This window comes from Micropterus salmoides, unplaced genomic scaffold (genome assembly GCF_014851395.1).
Source record: "Micropterus salmoides isolate LMB-PRFRI ecotype aquatic unplaced genomic scaffold, ASM1485139v1 Ms_hic_scaffold_6, whole genome shotgun sequence".
In the NCBI taxonomy this organism is placed as follows: domain Eukaryota; kingdom Metazoa; phylum Chordata; class Actinopteri; order Centrarchiformes; family Centrarchidae; genus Micropterus; species Micropterus salmoides.
Genome location: NW_024044348.1, coordinates 7,145,910 through 7,168,487, shown reverse-complemented (window position 1 = coordinate 7,168,487; position 22,578 = coordinate 7,145,910). Strand labels below are relative to the sequence as shown.

The 22,578-nt window shown below is 39.7% G+C and overlaps 1 protein-coding gene across 3 annotated transcripts in view; it reads right to left on the bottom strand.

Annotated features, from left to right (window-relative positions):
• The window catches only part of LOC119890330 (protein kinase C-binding protein NELL1-like), a 284,276-nt gene that overhangs the window by 135,568 nt on the left and 126,130 nt on the right, over positions 1–22,578 (bottom strand). The window lies entirely within an intron of this gene.

Genomic DNA, 22,578 nt, shown 5'->3' with positions numbered 1-22,578 from the left:
TGTTATGTTTTTGAGCTGAACTGCAAAATGCTCAAAATTCATACAGATTGTTCATAAAGTGAAGAAACATAAATAAAAGTTGTTTTCCTGCGCAAAATGTGTGTCACTACTTAAAGCAAACAATTACGTGTTATAAGGTCTTATAATTAGTTCATATGGTATTATGTCCACCTGTAATATATTATCCAGGCATAGATATTTTAACACTTTACTTAAAGCAAACAAAGACATGCTATATAACTTTAAACATTACTATAAGCTATTATTCCATTTTATATCACTAATTGTAAATGGTGACTAAAGTGTATTTATAACGAGGCAGAGTCGGTGGTTATAATGTGTTATGGAACATGGTCGGAGATTCTTGCTGCACATCGATATAAACTGGTATTACTATTAGTTGTAAAACATTAAATCAAAAGGTCATAATACGTTATGAACTTTGCTATAGCGCCTAATGCATGTTTGTAAGTGATTATAACTGTTATAATGTCTTATGGATGCATCATATTGTTATAAATATATGCATAAGTCATTATAGCGATGACCTTCATAGAAAGTGTTACCGAATTCTCTATGAGAATGACACAAATTGTCAAACAAATTCCAAGGGGTGGGGGGGAGAGAGAGATAGAGAGATAGATAGATAGACAGATAGATAGAGAGAGAGAGAAACAGAGAGAGAGAGACAGATAGAGAGAGAGAGAGACAGAGAGAGAGATAGACAGATAGAGAGATAGAGAGAGAGAGAGAGAGAGAAACAGAGAGAGAGAGACAGATAGAGAGAGAGAGACAGAGAGAGAGATAGACAGATAGACAGATAGAGAGAGATATATAGAGAGAGAGACAGACAGAGATAGAGAGATAGAGAGAGAGACAGATAGACAGAGATAGACAGATAGAGAGAGATATATATAGAGAGAGACAGATAGACAGAGATAGAGAGATAGAGAGAGAGAGATAGACAGAGATAGAGAGATAGAGAGAGAGACAGAGAGAGAGAGAGAGCTAGACAGAGAGAGCGAGAGAGCTAGACAGAGAGAGAGAGAGAGCTAGACAGATAGAGAGAGATATATATAGAGAGAGACAGATAGACAGAGATAGAGAGATAGAGAGAGAGAGATAGACAGAGATAGAGAGATAGAGAGAGAGACAGAGAGAGAGAGAGATAGACAGAGAGAGAGAGAGAGAGATAGACAGATAGAGACAGACAGATAGAGAGAGAGAGAGAGACACAGATAGAGAGAGAGAGAGAGACAGAGAGAGAGATAGAGAGATAGACAGATAGAGAGAGAGAGAGAGATAGACAGACAGATAGAGAGAGAGAGAGAGATAGACAGATAGAGAGAGAGAGAGATAGACAGATAGAGAGAGAGAGAGAGATAGACAGATAGATAGAGAGAGAGATAGAGAGAGAGATAGAGAGACAGATAGACAGATAGACAGATAGAGAGAGAGAGAGATAGACAGATAGAGAGAGAGAGAGATAGACAGATAGAGAGAGAGAGAGAGATAGACAGATAGAGAGAGAGATAGAGATAGACAGATAGATAGAGAGAGAGATAGAGAGAGAGAGATAGATAGATACCAGAGTGAACCCCGAACAGATCCAGCTCTGATCTGATGGAAACTGTATGTGAACACACGCATTAGCAGCCAGGTGACAGCTACAGTGCTGTTCTGCCTGTGATTAATAACCTGATAGCTCCCTTCGCAGAGGCTTTGCGGACAGAGCAGCCTCACAGGTGGGGGCGATATGATTTGAGCATCCCCCTGTGATTATATATCCTGTGTCTGCTGATAAGACTGTTAAACCTTCTACCAATCACAACCACAGACGTTATTTGGTTTTACTCTGAACGTTAAATTGGGAGCAATTCTGGAGGCGCTGCACTGAATCCCATATCTCAGTCCATAAAGCAGAAGCTTCAGGAAGGCAAACCTTTGCTTCCATTTCATAGGAGATTAATAATCTTCATCAAGGTACAGTGAGCTCCGTCTGTAACAAAATGTAATGTCTACAGACAAAATAAACTGTCTGAGTATTTAATATCACATTGCCTATTCAATCTGTTCACAGCATTTGAAAAAATATTAGATTAGCTTCTATAGAGCACTTCCAGTGGTGGCACTGAAGCCCAATCATTAATGGTTTGTAGAGTTTGATATCTGCCTTCTGTTAAGTGCATACTGGGATTGGCTCTGGCATCTCCACTCCCCTATATTCCTAAATAACAGTAGATTGCAAAGACAATGAATGGCTGCATATGAATGACTGACACTCTAAAGCCAGTCCATGTCATGTAACCACATCTGACCCACACTTAGGTATGACAATTGTGCCTCATTAAAACAAATGGGTGGCAATGATGCCTCACAGGAAGAAGGCCTGGGCTTGAACCCGAGCTGACATGCTGGGCTCTTTCTATCTGGAAAGCACATTATCCTATCCCTGTGTGTGTGGGGGGGGGGTTCCTCTGCCTGTTCCAGTTTCCTGTCACAGGCCAAAGACACGCAGATTTAGGTGAATTAGATGAATTAGATTAGGCCTGGGTGTGTTTGCTTATTTAATGGCCTTTTTCCACTAAATGGTGCCAGGAACTATGGAACCCCAAGAACTAAATTGCAAACTAAAAGTTATTTTGCATATTCTTGTTTCTACCACATCTAGAGAACTATGTACATAACACTAATAATAGATCAAAAAGCAATGGGGTTGATTAAGAATGGAATGGAGATGTGCAGCGGTGGAAAAGAAGAATTTCAGAGCCAGTGCTCTGTCTGAGGAAAAGTTATTCACATGTTGTAGCAGTCAGAGGGCTTGTGTTTAACCACTTGAAACAGTAAACTGCCCCTTTAGTGCCTGGGCTAACCTTAACCCCTCAAGCAATGACTTTCCAGAGAGCAGGAACTATGTCCCATAAATGAAACAAACATTGGTTCCTCATAACAAAACAGAGGAGACATTGCTGAGTCCCTAAATGTTCCCAGAAAAGTTCCTGTCGTCAAATGGTTTCTGTGATTAAATTGTCCAGGTTGTGACCTGATCTGGAAGAGGAGAAACAGGATAATCTTTTTAAATATCCTGGTTGGGTTACAATATTTAACTGTTGGTATAACCTAACACGTGTAAGTCGCTACATTTCAAGTTGAGTAGTGAAGTTGATTTTCAGCTTTGTGTAGAAACATTTTTCATCAAGATAAACGAGTGGCACAAACCTCTAAATGCATTATTCATTCTCGGCCATTCAGACTGGCAGCATATGCCCTAAAAACACTGCGTGGCCTGTCATTATGTTAATGCCGCTGGGTGTCACACCCTGCTGCTGCACTCTGACAGGCTAAAGCCTTATCACATCATTACACACCATTACTGTTTTTAATGAAGTCAACAGCTCCCAAGCAGAGGATCCTCTCTCCATTGTCTGACTCAATAAATGATCTAACATGTGAATAACCCAGGGCTCAATTATCAGGTCACTCAGTTGCCTGCTCAAGACTTCCTCACACAGCCACACTGACACTCAGTCACAACTTCGGCTTGTTCTGTTAGTGTGCATGTTGGATTTGTCCTGTTAAAGTGATTTATCTCTATCCAGTATTAGCTTTTTATTAGGTATTCACTCTTGCTGTCCACTGCCAATGTGATGAGGGTAAAATTAAATCATTTCATGGTTTGTTTTAGCATGAAAACTGTTACATAACTTGATGTTGCTGAGTTCAGGCAGACATCACTGATACAGATTAGTTAAGCAACCCCTCTGCTCTACATTGAGTTTAGTTGGGGGAAGGAAAGATGTACAGAACCTACTTCTCTGCTGCCATTTATGATGATGATGATAAAAGATCATGATAAGAAGCTGTTGTTTTAGCACAACAGCTAGTTAGCTTGTTTGCTGAGTGCATTTCACATGCGACCAATTTAGCACTATACAATGCATTATATCCACTTCTTCCACTTTTATATCTCTCATGAACTGGCAAAGTGACAGCTACAGTAACCCACCAGTGGTAGGTGAGTCACTAAACCTATGTTACTATGTGGCAAAACTATGTGGCACCATATAAAGATCATTTTCAACTGTAGTCCCTGAGTGGAGGCCACTAGTAATGAGCAGGTTACAGAGATAAGATCAATTGTTGTAAACCTTTCACTTTAAAAAAAAAAAAAAGACAAAAGACCATATGAAAGACTAAGAAACAAAACAAAAAATAACAACCACCCTGAAACAGACAAAAGAACAGTAATTTATACCCACAAGGAAGCACCCCATCAACAATCCCAACTCCATTAAAAAACAGAGGGGCGATTTCACAAATTGCGGTAGCTGATAGCCCCATGAATTGCGTATCACTTGCAACTGCTACCTTGCCTCAAGGTCCGATTCACAATGATAATCCAGCACAAACACACCCATAATCTATGTAATATCTGACATTTTCTGTAGTGTTCCCAGTAATATTTGTACTGAAGTAGCATATCACACAACATGGTTAAGCAACATTTGAGTCATAAAATGTTATAAATGCAGCAGCAAGAACAAAACCTTCGACTCATCTATTGATTCCCTGATGTTCTTTCATTTGTTTCTACCAGCAGTTTTCTGATTCGCATAGAAACCGCAATTAGAGGAGCATTTCACCCTTTGCATGTGGTTTAAGAATTATATGGTTTCTTTTTGTAGTATTTGTGCAGATTTAGCGGCTGCAAAAGCAGCACAATCCTTTTATGAATTTGCCCCAGACAGTTTATCAGCACAAGAAATTACCAACCAAACACTGTTTAAAAGTACTGCACACTTCGATACTCAGTGGTAAAGTAAAAGAGCAGTACTTGTCCCCATCTCATTATCACTGCTGGGGTGTTACACCTCAACTGCTCCAATAGAGCTGCTATGACTGAACTATGACATAAAAAGTTAATTAATAACCTTTTTCCCAGGTCTAAGACTAGACCGTGATAAGCTAAAAACAAATCTTGGATTAAATGTACGTTTTGTTTTTGTTGATGAGACGGGACTAAAATGTTAGTTGTGTTCTATCGGACATTCAAAAAATGCATGATATTTCCCCCCAAAGTGTGTGTCAAAGTGTTGGTTGATGTGTGCAGATCAAAGTGACTTGCGTAGATTCTCAGAATCCTAGGCGGTAAAAGTTAATGACAACAACATGATGGCTTCAATGTAAAAAGGGTTTATGTCAGAAAAAAAGAACAGATCTATGGACACACTTCACTTATAATTCAGCAGAAAGGGAAACCTAACTAACTGTAGTAACGGGAGACAGAGAGATGCCCTGTCATTGACTGGGAGAGTCTAGGCTAGAGATATCCTACTAGGTAAGGAATCCAGATATATTACAAGAGAGTGAAACGTTGCTTCACAAATTTCAGCAATTGATGTCACCTTGATTCCACTTTCAGATACTTCATATTATATATGTTATATATAATATTGTGATGTTTTCTTGTGCAGAAAGAACTCAAGACAAAAAAGTCTGAGATTCTGGTTGTTGCCTCGAAGAGGAGTCATAAACATCGGTATGACCGTCCTGCCAGCTAGTCCTTGTATTAGCCTAATTTAATTAGTTTAAAGACAGAAAGTGTTTTAACAAAAACCTAAATTGACTCGAATAAAATTAGACTATAATGTTTTGAGTTGTCTTCGACTAAAACTAGACTATGTAGGATACAAATTAATAAAATGTGACAAACTAATAAGCATTTCTGTAGCTGACAAAATTAACACTGCTTCCTAGTAGCTATCACAATTGTAAAGTACAAGACTCAAAACCCCAAACTACTCACAATGATAATTTTAAAGTGGGGGAAAAAGTTGCTTTGTATATAAGTGTTGACCAAATTAATGTAATTTACTGGACAACTGCCATGTGTGAATTTGCATAACTATGTAGCTCAAACAATGACTTTGGCATTAGTACAAACCATACAAAAAATAATCATTGAAATTGTACAGAAATGTCTAACACCAGTGTGTGGTATGCGTGTGTCTATACAGTAGTTAGGTGTGTATGTCATCCATCAGAGGACTTGTCTTTGGGGAGCTCCTCTCCGCTCACTGCAGGACATTTATCGCATCGTATGAAGGTCGAACCAAAACTCTACCAGCTGCTCTTTATTAACTCTCAACCTTTCAGTGCAGCCATCTGCCAGCTAGCGAAGTGAATGTTTAAAGCCTTTCAGGAGGGAGTGTGTAGATAAACTGAAGACAAGGTGGAAGGTTGTCACAAGTGAAGAAACACAAACATGACAACACTAAGCTTAACACCTGCTGTTACATGATTAACCTCTCTCTTTACACTATGTTCTGTCATTTTGGATTTACTGTAAAGCTGAAGAATGAAGGGGAAAAGTTAATTCATTAATTTTCCCCCTGATGGTAAATACAAGAAGGTCTTATGGGAATTTTCTCTCACTAGAAATGCATGAAGTGGAAAACATAAAATAATAAATTTGATCTTTTTAGTAAACTGAGTTTTTCATTTTAAGCTATCTTAAGCTATCTGACTAAAGAAGACAATTCCACGTACAATAGGTCATCAGGTCTGCAGTTTTATGTTAATAAGTGGCTCATAAATTGATTTTGGTAGTAGATGACCACCAGCCAAATAATTTTTTCAGCAACCCAAAGGTTAAACTTAATTAATGTTTTAACTGATCTTCAAAGCATAAAAACATTAGCTGCTAATGAAGCAATTACTGATTTTAAGGTAAGCTATGTCTTTCTAGAAAGTAGTACTCATATCCACACGTATGGAAAAACACACACACACACTCATCCTCCCTCAAAATACGTCCATATAACAGAAGCAAATGAGGAAGTCAGGTAAGGTACTGTAAAGAGCAACACAGTCCGAGTAGGGAGGAGGTCTTGGATAAGTCAAACACAGGACTTTCACCCAGGAGACCGCCGTTTATTATTTTAACTTGCATATGTAACAAACATATTTTTATTATTTTAACCAAAACAATGATCTTTTCCTAAACCCAACGAAGTACGTTTGGTGCGGAAACTTATGCAAACTATGAATGTTTCACAACGTTAACCACGTGTTTACTCTCGTGCATTGATCATGAAGGTCCAGTATGCCTGACGCTGGTACTCATGGTCATATCTGTTGTTTTGGGAGTCTATGGCAAATGGTCTTTTCTGTCATCTAGGTAAGAAGACGTGTTCAAATAATAACAGTGCTTCACATGCAGCTTTGATCATGTAAACCTTGAATAAATTGATGAGCTCTTCCCTCACTGTGCTGGCAACCTGAACTGCTGCATCCGGGCTAAACTACACTCCTCAAAGCCAGCCACAGTTGACATGCTTTAGGCAACAGGTGCAGAGAGCTGAGGCCCTTTGTACTTTGAGCATCTGTATTATAGCTGGGAGCGCTTGGTAGATATTTTTGGGGAAGTACTAGATGAGGCTCCCGCTGTTGCTATAAGACTATTGAAAACCACTTTGAAGCATAGCACAGTTGAGTTCAAAGGTGAAATATCCTTAACATTTTTCACTTGGTGCACCAAAAACATGGCTTTTACAGTTGGAGATGTATTCACTGTTTTCACATGACGTCATATTCCAAGGATAACACTCCCTTGGAGGTTAAGAAGAAGTTATTTCCACTGTCCGCCAACCAGGAAGTGATACATTGTTACTTTGAGTTTGTTAATTTTGCATTGCCTAAATGCTGGATGGTTGTTTTGCTAATTGACGAGGAGACAAGCCTGAACTGTGTTAGGTGAGCGATTCCCTAAAAGGTAAACGTAAACATTACCATAGTCGAGCGCTGGCGGTTTTTAACGGTGGTGTACATGGATTGCAAGTGCCCAGCACTTGCAGTTTGTGTCTATATCTTTTTGAGTTGAGAGGTGATCCAAATAACATTTAACGGCTTGTGCGGCGTCTCTAGAAATAAGAGGACACAATAGCGGTACGGTGATCCAGTGGATAGCACTGTGGCCTCACAGCAAGAAGGTTGCGGGTTCAAAACCCCTTTCTGTGTGAAGTCTGCGTGGGTTTCCCCCACCACTGACAACATGTTAGGTTCTCCACTCAGTGCCGTTTGACAAGACACTGATAAACATCTGGAGTTGGTACCCAGGGCGCTGCACAGTGGCTGCCCACTGCTCCCTTGAGGGATGGGTTGAATCCAGAGAATGAATTTTGCAACATGTATGTGTATGTGACAATAAAGTATCTTCTTCTTCTTAGCCAAACACTGAAGACAGACAGTGGATAGAAAGACTGAAGGCTGATAACCTTGGAGAATTTAGTTAAAAGTTTGAGTTTCTGCTCGCTAAAACAAATCTGCAACATTCAACTATGAGGGTTGGTCAAAACAACATTGTCTTGAGCACTGGGGTGATATATATATGTCAAAAGACATCCAGATACAAAAAGGTATCTGTGTGACATGAAACTGTCGTTTAATCAGCATGAGTATATTTCCACTTGTAGTTAGGGCTGCCATTGAAAGCCAATGCAGAAGTGTCTCAAAGCTGCACTTTCTCTTATGGCTTCAACAGAAGCTCAGACCTGTTAAGATTCATTATAAGATCCCAATTTCTTTCAGAATTAATGTTTCATTAGGAAGATATTAAAGCTGAAAGAAGTATTTTCAGGGTATGTCTGCTTGATTGCCAGATACAGTATGCTAGCACAGCCAGCCATGCCTCAGTTACTTCAGATCCCCCCAGGCAATCCCCCTGCAAAAATGTTATTCTGTAGCTTCAGTAAGATAGCAGCAAACTGTAAACCCAAACTGAAGCTTTAAAAAAGGTCCAATCAAAGGTCGACAGGTGACATGTTAATTCTTTCTACTGTCAATGTTATGAATATGTGGAATCACTTCGGAAATCTACAGCGGGTTCCTTTCAGACTGAAGCATCATTCAAAGAAGACCACTCGATACTCACTGCAATAATGTTCAATTTTCACAGTGTCATTATAAACAAGATGTGTGTATGGCATTATCCCTGCTTCCTTCTAAAGTCACAGCTCATCTTGGTTGCAGTGGAGCATTAAATTAGTGCTGTGACACTTACAATGAAAGGTTGTTGGCTGGTGTAATTGTCAGCAGTTAAATATGGTGTGAATGTAAGGCAGACTGACGGAACGTTTGGGTCATAAACTACTCTGAGCTGTCGTGCTTTGTGGGCCGAGCAGAAAATCACTACTTCAAGGGAAAATCCTTGATATGAACTCGAACGGCTAAAATCAATCTTCGAACAAAGCTAAACTTCAGGATAAATTTAGAGTCTTGGCATACAAACTATCTCGTCAGTCACTAAAAAAAAAAAGGGATGACTGAGCCAAATTATTCATTCATTCATTCATTCATTCATTCATTCATTCATTCATTCATTCATTATTTTACTGTATTTTTAGGCTGGATACTAGTCTTGTCTTCCAAGAAGCCCTGTCAGTTCAGTAACTTTGTGTAAGAGACTAATTTAGTTTAATGGCACTCAGTGATCTGAGTTTTTGTCTTATTCGCTTGTGTGTGTGTGTGTGTCTCTAAGAGGCCAAGGACACTGTCTGAGCTAAGTGGAGATGACTGATGTCCTCGCAGTCATAATTGTGTCATTACCACCCTGTGGAACATGATCATTAGTCCCTGTGGTCTCTGCTGTAATTAACAGATTTGGGATGACTGAAGGGAAGACCGAGGAGGAGCGTTTGTCCGTCTCCAGATTCGACTGAAGCCATATATTCCCCTTCTGGCAATAACACACAGGTGATTTTTTTTGTTGTCGATTGTATTCAGATGGTAGCTGTGTCCCAATTCAGGGACCGACTCCTTGGAGGTCTGCCTTTCAAAACTGAATATGTTGTAATGGGTCAACAAGGCCTGTCCCTAACCAAGTCCAAATAGTACTTACTGAATTTAGAGGACACAAAGCATATTTTGCAGTCCTAAATGTCCTAAAATTCATGGCAGTCACATGCTTAATGGTACTTTCAGACACTTTTGTCAACTCAATTTGTTAGGAAATACATTGTCATTGGTTTATTTATCACATAAACTGGACCAATGTAAAAGCCACTGCAAAGTTGAAATGGAAAGAAAATCAGGCATACACTTTCTTTCTTACTAGCAGCCTGAATTTGTTGTTAATCATAACAGGATTTTACAGGTTAGTAAAACTTTACAATTACCATTCTTTAAACTCAGGATTCAGGGATGATTGCTGGCATTTGCCCAGTCAAGTACAACTTCTGCTTGTTAAACATAACTTTTCAACTTTCCGAGTTAATCCCAAAAATGCACCATCAGTGTAGGTTTGGGAAGTTTGTGCAAGATCAGTCCACTTTCCTTTTGTCCTACAAAGGCTGTGTGGCTAAAGGAGGTGGCTACTGAATTGGGACACTATATACAATATCTGACGGATGATGTCTTACACACTGAAAACCAGCATGGATGTGGAAAGTGAGCTTAGAGTTCATCTCTGCATGCATGTCTGTAACAATCCTGTGAAAAACAAAACAAAAAAAACATACACACACACTCAAACTGCGATAGAGTTAAACACTGATTAGTGCTGTGTTTGAGTGTGTCCCTGTATCAGAAAAGCACTGCAAGCATAAAACATTTGAAAATCCAAGCCCTACATCATTTTTAAAATGAAATGGCCAGATATTCTGTAACTGTGAAATAAGTTCAGATGTCTGAACCCTCAGCTTTACAAAAACAATCTTGCAGCTGAAATTGAGATTTGTCAGTCAAGGATTTATTGAAATTTGGCTCCTCTAAAAAAATATTCTTTAGTAGCAATATGATCTTTGCCTTAATTAACAAAGACATTTTCTCAACAGCAAGATACAAAGTGTAAGAAGCCTGTGTTACTGTGTGATTAAGAAAAAAATGTTTTAATTGAAAATCACTTTGGAAATCAACATCAACCATATCACAATCTAGACAATATGATAATAGAGGATAATAAATTGTCCTAACACCGATCCATGCTAATGAAATAAAACAGGCCTTTAGGTAATCTGCATTCACTCCCATTAGGCTACTTGCAGCCAATAAGTTTTTTACGCTTGCATGGGAGCTTTCAGGCTCGATTCCAATAGAAATTTTAACATTTTAGCCCATAAACCATGCAGAACAGCAAGCCAGCAAACCCTCTGGCTTGAGGATTACCACCCCAATCCCCTACAGCTCAGAAATGGTCAGGAAATTGAATGGGAATAAGCAGGGATAAATAACCGTATGAGGAATGAGGCGAGGGAACGGAGCAATGCCAAGGACAGCGTTGGCTGTTTTGGAGTAATACAGTCAGTGTAGTGCAGATGGCAGAGATGGATACCACCCAGAAGAGAGTTTGAGAAGTGGGACAAGAAGGGGGAGTGTGGAGCAGTAGTTCTCACACACACACACCATACACTATCGTTCAGTGAAATGACTGTAATTCATTACAGGTCTTTCACTGACCTTTTACCAGAGTGCTCACCCACTGTGACTCCAGCAGACCTCTGCCAGTGTTACACAGTAGGCTGAGTCAATCCACCCACTGCTCACAGAGAAGCTCTCCTCATGCGCTCAGACTGTCAGCACCATAGACAGTGGTTGGCTAGCAGTACTGCTTGTACTTTCCAACACTGTTCTCTCTTTCATTATCTCTGTCTGAGCAGTGAAAAAAGGGGTTTATTGTTATTTTTACCACTGTCTATCTGTTTGTTTGTTTCTCAGTAGGCAAGATGCCTTTTTGTTATCTTTATTTAAATGATAATTCCAATTTAATTCAACTGGGCCAAATGTAAGAAAATGAAAAAATTCATTATCCTTTAACCGGGGTAGTTTTGCAAAAAGTGCTCCGTTCCACACACACAGTTACATGACTTCACACCTGGAAGCTTCATAGTACAACCAAAGTCCAATCTGTTGGCCACTGAGCAGCTCACTGGAGCAGTTGGGGGTAAGGGGCCTTGGTCAAGGATACTTCAGCAATGAGTGGGGAGGCAAGCGCTGCTGTTTCACTTGCCCTGCTCAGATTTACCTTTCGGACCTTATCACTAGATTTGGCTAGAATTTGGCAGACAGATATCTACAGCATAAAATAGAGACCTACTTTAACTCAGTTTATCATGGCTTGGAAATATACCACCATAGTATGAAAGCAGAACTCCTATATAAAACTTCAAAGCTCGACATATTGGGAAATACTCTTATTCACATTCTGGCAGACAGTTAAATTAAGATTGATGCTACTCTCGTATCTGTAGTTAGGACAAAAAACATCTGTTAAGAACAAATTGAGACTACTGTGCTACGCTGTTCTCTCTGTTCTACCATGTTTGTTATATACTATATTATTATTTCCTCACATTACTGTTCATTTTCACTGTATTATTGACTGATATGGTACATTAATCATGGGATAAACATACCTTTGCTCTGTCAAATGGCAACAAAATCCACCTACCAGCACATCTGAGGCAGAACGTAACACGCTATATCATGTTTGTTTTTAAAAAAAAAGTGTAAAAACAATAATTTGCGGTATTACGGGGGGGTTCTGTGTGGGATTATATTTTGGGATAACCAGTCTTAGCTGTTTGCTTGGTAACGTGTCAGAATAAAGGTTAAAAATAAAGGTTAACAATCAAATCAAAAAGCAGATCGAAACTTGACTTAAATTGTCAAGGGCATGGTTCAAGATTCATCACCAGGGCACTTTCTGTAATAGATGACAAAGAATCCTTTAAAATACTCTTTACAACTCTTTCTGTACAAAACAGACTGAATGTCCCAGAAGCTTAAGACACAATGGAGGTTTTATTGCTTTTTTTACTACAGGTATCATCCTGTCTTCTGGTGTATTTAGGTGTTGGTGGGAATGTCTATGACTTTCAAGTTGATTGTTTACCATGTATTTTCTCTGGGAGGGCAAACAGCAAACCCTTACCGAGGGAACATCTTACAGCAAGTTGCTGTCAGAGGCTTGCACTGCTGCCTTTTAGTTTGTCCTTGTCTTTATCTACCTAGTTACAGCCTGTCTGGCTTCCTCTTTGTATCTCCCTCCATTTCTAACCCCAACTCGACCCCCTCTTTCTTCGATGTACAGGTCTGAGGAGGGGCAGATGCTGTTGCTCATTCGTTCCCCGTCATTACATCCTTGTTTTAAAACGGTGGAGGCAGAGTTCCCACAGAGAACCTGATTGATTCGCAGAAGTACAAACACAGCCAATTACTCTTTAATGCCACTGAGTGAGAGCCAATTCAGTCAGCGGCCCTTACCAATGCCACAAAAGACAGATGCACACCACTCCACCCATCATCGCAGGCTGAATAAGGACAAATGAGGATTATCTAAAATGCTCCCAATCAATAAGTCACTTTCTTTTGCATTAAGCCTTCAAGCGCACATCACATTAGCTCTCATCAGTGCTGCCTTGAGAATGTTGATAGCAATGACTTGACACTGAAGTGGTCTGTGATATAGTATATGAGTAAAACCTTCTCGCCACATTATAGATGTGTATTTCCATGTTTCTCTGGCTCCTGGTGTTGTTATGTGTGACCAGACTCAGCAGGGGAAAGTAAGCAGAAGCTGTTAGTTTTAGCGGATTAGCTGTAGCATAAGGGCAGGTGCTGCACTCTGGGTGGAGACGCATCGTGTTTTCCTGAGCTTATCTGAAAGCCCAGGACAGCTACATGCACCACACACACACACACACCTTCAATCCTACTGCGGGAAACTCTGCAGGCTGGCACTGCCCTTGATTAGCTCATTTCCAACCTCTGTGGATATGATTCCTGCAGGTTTGCACTCCCAGGGATCTGTCTGTATTTCTGTCTGTTTGCAGCTGGAGCTTCCCAACCCCATACATCTCTCAGTCTGTCTGTCTCTCTATGTGACTGTCAGTCAGTGTGTCAGTCTGTCCCTCCCAGAAGCCAAATGCCCAGCTCATCTGCAAACATAGGATAACAGCACCCCTATAGTTCCTCAGCAGCATGGAGCGACAAGATGGGTAAAATCCTCCACAAATGACTTCCTAAATTCTAATTCATCTGTCCCGGGTGTATGGGATATGGATACAGCCGTATCAGCTGTGAAGATCTCAGTAAACAGGGCTCAGGACATGAGGACACACTATATGAGAACCATTTACTGAACCAGCAAACAAAGCCCCCGGGGGTGAGTTCAGAATAAGTTAAAGGACAACCCAAACAATGACATTTATGGTCATAATGGAAACCCAGTAGAGAGCTAAAATCTTACAATATCCTTGCTTATTTAACTAATTTCAGCAGTCTGTAGATGATGATAAATCAAAATTATTACACGAGTTGATACCACAACATACCACACAACAACTTTTGTAGTCCGACGCCACCAAGTATTCTAGAGCAAAACTGCCAGCAAGTCAGACCCGCACACACCAAGCAGACCATCATGAGCGCTCAAACACAGACCTACACAATAACTGTGTTTCAACCAAAGGCACTAGGAACCTTTGCTGCGTTTCCACCGAAGGGACCAGGGTCTAAATTTTGTTCTATGGTCTTTATTTTACCCCCCAGTCTCGCCGATGTTCGCCTGAGATCGTACGTCGGCATTGAATGTATTGCTCGGAAATAGTAGCCAGCGTGCAGCGGTGTGTTTACAGCGAACAGCTGACGGAGCTACGGCCAATACTGTCTTCTGCTCTTCTCCAAAAACAAACAGACCAGCTGATAACAGCAGGTAATAAAGCTCGTTAAACATTGCGTTCCTTCTACACTTGACACAGACATGAGTGCTGCGGCTGATCAGCAGCTCTTGTCGGCTGGAAATGTTTTAATAACCTTCCAAACAATTAAGTGAAGCTATTTTAAGAACTTGATGGCTTTATCCAGTGTGTTATTAAATTTATACCAATCTAAATCGTGTGTCTCTTCATTATACTCCCACACAAAAAAGCAGCTTTTACTAGTCAAGAAAAGCCTATAGATTTTCATTATATTCCAGTCAAATCTGATTTTTCTCTTGGATAGTGGTTCAAATAATGTTGCCTGTGCATCGCTTTGTACGCAATATAGGCCTACGTCAGATGGTTAATTTGCCTAATCTTCGCAGGTCTTTAGACCACAGTGGAAACACACACAACAATGGGCTGAAGGAACTTTTTAGTTTAGTTAAGATCCTCGAAATGCGGCTAATGCTGAACCACAACCAAAGACACTATCATAAAATTACTCTCTCTAATTCCTAATTCTTATTTCAACTTTTAAGTATCAACTTGCTTTTTTTTATTAGCAAATATCTCCTTTCCTCTTGCTCACGTTGACTGTGTTGATACATTTGAAATAACAAACCTGGATTTTAACAATTACTAAGTCAAGTAAAATTCCTGAATTCCAGAGTGAAAACAAACATCATGCTTATTGAAAAAAGACTCACAAAAGGCTTAAAATAAAATAATGAACTCTATATTGATGTCAAACTGTATCTCTACAATAACTAATCTTCACTGCTCATGCCTAAGCACCAGTCTTAGCTAACAATTAGATAAAATATGACATTTTATAATGGTAATAAAATGATAGATGGGCTATCAACTATCTAACATCAGATGGCTAATTTTAAATGAAAGAAATTCTAATTACGAAACTCTGAAGGTACGTTAAGTGCATTATAGAAGCTAGATAGTTACTGACATTGATCTACAGTGTCTCCATTAGCTTGTGATGCACTCGACTTGCAGCTGGGATTGACGCAGGCAGACCAGATGTTCAAATAACGTCATGGTTAAGAAATGGTATTGTTAAGGATCTGAAATTGTATTACAAGATTCTTGAATATAAGGCATGAAAGTGCGAAATATATTGTTAAATTTACAATTACAGATAAGAAAGAGACCCCTGAACTGTTGTTCTTCATCTTTTGGGGAGATACAAGCCTCAGTTAGGGAGCTCAGACCCCCCTAATCCCACCCTGTAATTCGAACGATGCTCACAACATTGAAAAATGAATGCCAGACCTCCCTTTCAACAGTTTTAACATGAACTCCCACAGGGAGGTCTGTACGTAACACTATATTCTGGAAATAAGCGTTTCAGTTGAACTTTTCAAATCAAAGTATTCAGTGCTTTTGAACATCCCAAATAGAAGTCCATTCACCTCCATTGCACTGGGAGGTGGCACAGACGTCTCAGAAAGTTCAAACTGTACGCAATGGATCTCCAGAAAGTGCAATTCAAGAAAGTATATTAGGGTGATATTATATTTTATAATTCCTCACGCAAGATAAGAACAGTTATCAAGCATCATATGCAATAGGTTGTTAAAAGTGTTTCAAGGTCACTGGGCACGTTTTTTCTCAGTGAATCTCTTTTTCAGCCGAAAAGTGATTTGTATGGTTGTCACACTCCCAAGCAAAACACCTACTACAACAAAACTGTGTAGATTAACAAAGTAAGACAATACAAGAGAGAGGATGAAAGGCAAGTTTGTCAGCTTGAAAAAGAAAATCACTTTTCCCATTATGCTTGTTATCAACAGCCAAGGTGATTTTGTTCTTTCCTGTTTTGTTTCCTGCCTTTTGTGACCAGCAAAATGAACAATTGACTGCTGCCACTTGAAAACTCCACAGTCACGTTATGGATTTTACGTAAAACACTGCATAGACACATCCCAGTCTGATGTGGCTTCATCCATTGGTAGCACTGATAGTTATTGATTTTACTGAGCTTATTTTCAATTAAAGCAACTTGATGTAGGACACTACATTACACGTTAGGACACTCAAGCTACAGTATTTAGGATGACCAATCCATGCAATATAATGTTATCAAAGTAATACCATTACCATGAGGAAGACATATCGTCTCTTCAAAATGAGTGGACAAGACAAGTGCACCAAACAAAAAATTTTTCTTGTCTATTTGATCATTTCTTTATGAAAATATTTTAATGCTTTTATTTTAATGTGAAATTACGTTTTTTTCCTCTTCAACATGATGCATGAAATAGGCTTTACGAACACTTGGACTGAGTGATTGCCTCTTGAACCACCCAGAATCGGTCAGAATATGCCAACAAGATATCTGAAGTGTATTCAAGCAGCTCCAGTTGCAGTTACTGTGACGTTATTAGCACCAAAGTCACGGCATATTATCGATGAGTGGCAAAAGCTAGAGTGAGAGAGAGAGCAAAGAAGAGAAGAAAAACTGAAATCTGCTGTGGTGTCAGCGGAGAATGACTGGAGATCAGGAAAATCATAAAGTGCTTCCCCAGAGCCTGTTAGTGAAGGGGACACATCAGAGAGTCAGTCACTGAACCCATGGAGTTTGGTGGCTCTGGAGCTAAATGAAAGCAAGCTGAACAAACAGAAATAGCCCTGTTAGGTTTCATGTGTCGGTCTCACAGTGGGCTCTAATCTTATTACCCGTAGCAGAAAAAAAAACTGTCTGTGGACTGCAGAAGAATGCAGCCATAGCCGGTGATTGACAGCAATGTGAAGTAGATTGTTATTTAGTTAGATAGTTGAATTAGGCCCCATTAAACTTACCGCAACAAAACACATCCACCTTTATATGTAAAACAAGGGCGATTAAGCATTGGAGTTGCACATAAGAGCTGCTAAAGAGATACAGGGCACAACAGGAGCTAATGCTGCCACTAATGTGGGTAGAGTGACCCATGAGGGTTCTTAACAGCAGGAGAATTCTCCACGATAACCTCCTGAGATCATTTCTATGGAAATAAGCTTCAACTCTGCATATGTGAAAATACTTCACTCGACTCGACCATCTTACTAACTGCACTGACTTATGCCAAATGTGCTTGCCCATAAACATTTCCAAGGACGCACTGTGGCGAAGGAGCCCTTAATTTGAAACATGGAGGAGGAAGGAAGTGCACAGAAGAGGCACTTGAGAGGCTGTAAAAAAAGGAAAAAAAGTAAAGAAAGATAAAAGATTCCTGCAGAGTGGGAGATCATTTTGGTATATTGAGGGGAAAAAGTTCATATAAAGCTGAGAACATACTCAGCGAAAGAGAGATATGCACTATCTAGGTGCACTTTGGTTCAACATTAGGCTCATGCTGGGATTTCACCCACCAATGAAACAGATACACAGAGCAGCTTCTGTGGTAACAACTGTCCATTTGGGAAGAGGGTCCCTGTTGCACTCACCTAGCAAACAGGGAATTATGTTGTTTGTCCTTAGCTGATGCAACAATTCTCAACATCAGCATGTCTAGCACTTTCTTTATTGTGAGTTTTATCATGAGTGGGATAAGCCCAATGTGTTTCAACAATAAAGATATTTTTTAAGGTTACAATTAACAAGCTGTCAGCAAAACAACAACAGTGGTAATGTCTGTGTCCTCTGGAGAGAGGCTACACTAGATCTGCTGGCACTCTAATGATATCACTGACAGCATCACAAAGAGATGATGAGGATAATAAGTCTATTAGCACAACAGTGAAAAATTACAGTATGCTTAATGGAGCAGCATCAGGTGGTGACAATGATCAGGAAAGAAAAAACAACCCAGAAAATATAGTCAGTGCTTTTTATCAATGGCAATTAGTGAGACATTAGAGCTACTGTTAGTTGTGTTTCACTACATACTAATAAATGAGCTTAGATATACAGTATATGCTGCATACAGTAAGTATCAGAAGTGGGTAAGTGAAGCAGCTATCTTTCACTGTTTATTTTTATATTTTAATAGTAGAAAATCTTGACACAATGTTTAGATCTGGTGTCAGAAATTGTGGGGTTTGGGGTCTTTGGGTGATGCAAATAGCAATATGTTAACAAGTTAGCTGCTGGCTTCACCTGAACCCAGTTTTGTGTGTATCTATCTATCTCTATATCTATCTATCTATCTATCTCTATATCTATCTATCTATCTATCTATCTCTATATATATCTATCTATCTATCTATCTATATATATATATCTCATTATACAACATCAATCCTTCCATGTTGATGACCATCTGTGCAAACAGTCATTTCATGTCCATTAATAAAACTGAAGCCTTGCCTATCGCGCTTCATGTGTCCATGTCATTGTTGAGGCAGAGCCTGCAGGCTACCTGTAAGCTCTGTTGGAGCCTTTGGAGTGTTGACAAGACAAATCAATAGCAACCACTGCCTTTTTCCAGGCTTCTTCATGAATTTGAATATTTCCCAAGTTAGAGTGAGGAAAAGCAGCGATAACATCCAGTATGCAGAGTGATGCTTCCAATTGGACTGATCTCTTAAATCTAGTCAGCACATATGCAGTAATACATCTTTAATGGTGTAAATAAACAAACAGGCCTTGGTGGGCAGGCTAGCAAGGCACAAACCGTCATTAGTGTGTGCCTGTGTTTGTGTTTCTACATGTGAGCATATTATGCATATGCAGGCCCATTTCTGTTTTCTCTGAGATTAGGCAGATGGCACATTCACCACATTTTCTTGCTGGGAGTAGCAATCAGGCCTGTATCATACATGCTGCAGCAGACAGACAATATGCTGCAGCGTCACTGAGTTCTAGCACCTAAATTATTTTTCATCAAAAATCAGTGTCATAAATCATTGCAAAACACAAACACTGTACATATACCGTACTTCTGGAATCAAGTCATCTTACTCGTATTGTGCAGGTTTGCCAAAATACAAACAACTTAACGCAACAAAACTGGGTTCAGGTGAAGCCAGCAGCTAACTTGTTGACCTCAAAGGCCAACATATTGCTTTTTGCATCACCCAAAGAGCAATTGAAACTGAAAAGTGACAATGCCATCTGTAATCTAATGTAAACAAAGAGAGTGAAAACCAAGTTAAATTAGTCTACAGTTCGAAGAATCATACATTAATCCAAGGCTATTTATTTGATTTGTGATTTCTCAAGTGAAAAAAACACAACAGATATAGACTATTAAGGACCGGCACAAGTCTTACCTATGTTATAATCAGGTGGAATGCCTCATTCTGCACTTATCCAACGTTTTGACACACTGGATGTTAATGTCCCAACAAAATATGCCACTGAAAATATTAAGGTATTTATCTTAAAGCGGGGGAGACAATAATGATGACACCACAAGGTGAGTGAATGCAAGTCAGGGCTCGAGCTGAATCAATCCCTGGTCCCTCCTCAAACAGCCCTCTGATTACAAGTAAGTAATCACATCTTCAATCATTCAGCTGCCCACTAAAGCATTTATGAGGATATAATAGTCACATTTGATGACAGCTTAAAGCCACAGCCAGACACAATCTTTTGTTTATAAATTACAACAGGAGAAGTTAATTTGTTCTGTAAAACATCCATTAGGATATCAATGACCCCCCATCAGACTGCCAGGCTTTGTTTATAACTCAAATACAACAAACAAAAATATGTTATTACCCCAGTCTGCTGTGTAAGATATGTTATCCTAAGCCAATTTAAGTTGGAGGTGAGAGTGAAGCCATGTCAAATACCACCATACTGTACAGCAGGATTTCAGCTAATCCATTTACAATAGAAGTTTGAGCTGCCTTTAGGGAGCAACCCCAAAACATGGATAATGCTGCCATAACCAATAGAGGCGTGGTTCTCTACGATTTACATAGCTGATCTAACAATCAGCGTTTCCCAGCCCTCACTTAAATGGTGTGGGACTGTGGTGGATTGGAGTGAAGCTCTGGGTAAACCTCTTTACCATGCAGATCAGAACAGACAGAGACAGACTGGAGGGGTTGTGGCTACCCAGCTCTCAGCATGTTTAGTGAATTCAGTCTGTTGTGGCTCCAACCCAAAGACAACTGCACTGAGCATTGAGCAAATCCTTCAATCCGACAACTGGCGCTCCCAATCCTCTTAATCAAATAAAGCCATTAGCTCCATCACAAGTACTCTGGGCCCACAGCCCCCACAAACAGGGGCTTTTACTCAGCCAAGTCCAACAATCAGCATGCTGGAGGCACTCTGACATGCTTGTGTCAAAATTCAGATTATATGTCTCAAAACTCAGATGTTTTCCAGGAAAAGTTAAGCAGAAACTACTGTAAACAATAGGTACTCCAGTTCAAGATTAAAATTGTGTTGTAAACATAAGAGTAGATAAGAGTTAAAGTAAGAGTAGGCTTTGCAGTTTAAGACGGCAGATGGGCAAAACATGCACTCCCCACTCTACAGACATGGATTCAATTCTCAAATGTAACAGCAGCTTTGATTCTGCTGGTGAGGTTTAAATCTTGCCGGAAGTTTGATTTAAACAAAACATTTGAGCATGAGTAAAAGTTTCAGAATAACCTGAAAGGACCATGCCAGCCCACTGAATACAATTCCTGTCAAGTTTCCATTATTTAAAAGCATGCCATGAGTTACAAACTGATTTCGTAGCTTGCATGCTGCAAAAGTCAACTTGCAGATAGGGCTGACACCGAATAGTCGAAGATTCGATGTTTCGATGGGCAGAGCCTGATTCGACTGTCAATCTCACAGTCGAAGCTTTGCAGCGAAACAAGCATCATGCCATTTTGGCGATATGGGGTGCTCAGCGTCTGATTTTACATGCAACTACCAGTTTTCTCCCAATAAGTTAATATAAAGCCTATTACAATATACATTTCAACGTTTAATGCTGCAAACAAACATAAAAAGAAAAAAACGTTCAATAAATCTTTTTAAAGTGCGTGAATAAATCCAAAATTGTAACCCTAACCCTGGGTTGCCAGTGCGTGTGTGTAGGCGTAGCCTGTATGTAGCGCAAGAAGAGGAACACTTGCTGAAGTGACAGAGCCTCAGCTTCACCGGTTTCGGATAATTTATCACCGTTGATGAACCACACAAAGATTATTATATAATTTTTAAACAGCTGGCTACTTGAAATAGACACGCGAGGAACCACGACGTGCATGGAGTTGTTGTTGCCGTGACCGGTCTTGTGCAGAGTTTTGCATGCATGCAGTTGTCGGCAGCAAAACTCTGCACAAGACCGGTGAATTGCAGGCGAGAGACAGAATAAATTGTCAACAATAAGCCTCAGTTTAGCTTTGGCTCACAATCGCCGTGCACAAAAACACACATGATTCGACTATAGGCAGGACTTGATGATTCTGATTTGACTATGTAAATCCTTCGTCAGGGACAATTACCATTTCATGTAATCACCTAAAAATGTCCATGATTGCTTATTTTTGGTCTTCTGGGTTTTATTTTCCAACAACACAGCTCTTGCTTTAAAGTATTGATTGCATTACACTTTTGTCCATTGTGACTTAAAATGAGTAGGTTTCATAGAAACAAGAGCTACAGCTTTATCCTAACTGATCAGATGATAAATTAAATTAATCACCAACAGAAGGGTAGAGAATCTATTTAAAACGTGTGTCATTTGCAAAATGGGCAGCAGTAATGTAAAATATTAATGAACTAAACATGCAAAGATCCTCTAACCAAATGTTCTAGGGCTCTTTAATGAAACTGTTTACGTTGCCTAAATGTAATCTTATGAGCCTTAAGAACGGGTGCAATGTTCACATAACAGACAAATCAAAACATCAGTGTTTCACAAAGCTTGCTCTTTTCTCAAAATCAAAACAAATCCCTGGGCATTGTCAGATAACTGATGCCATAATA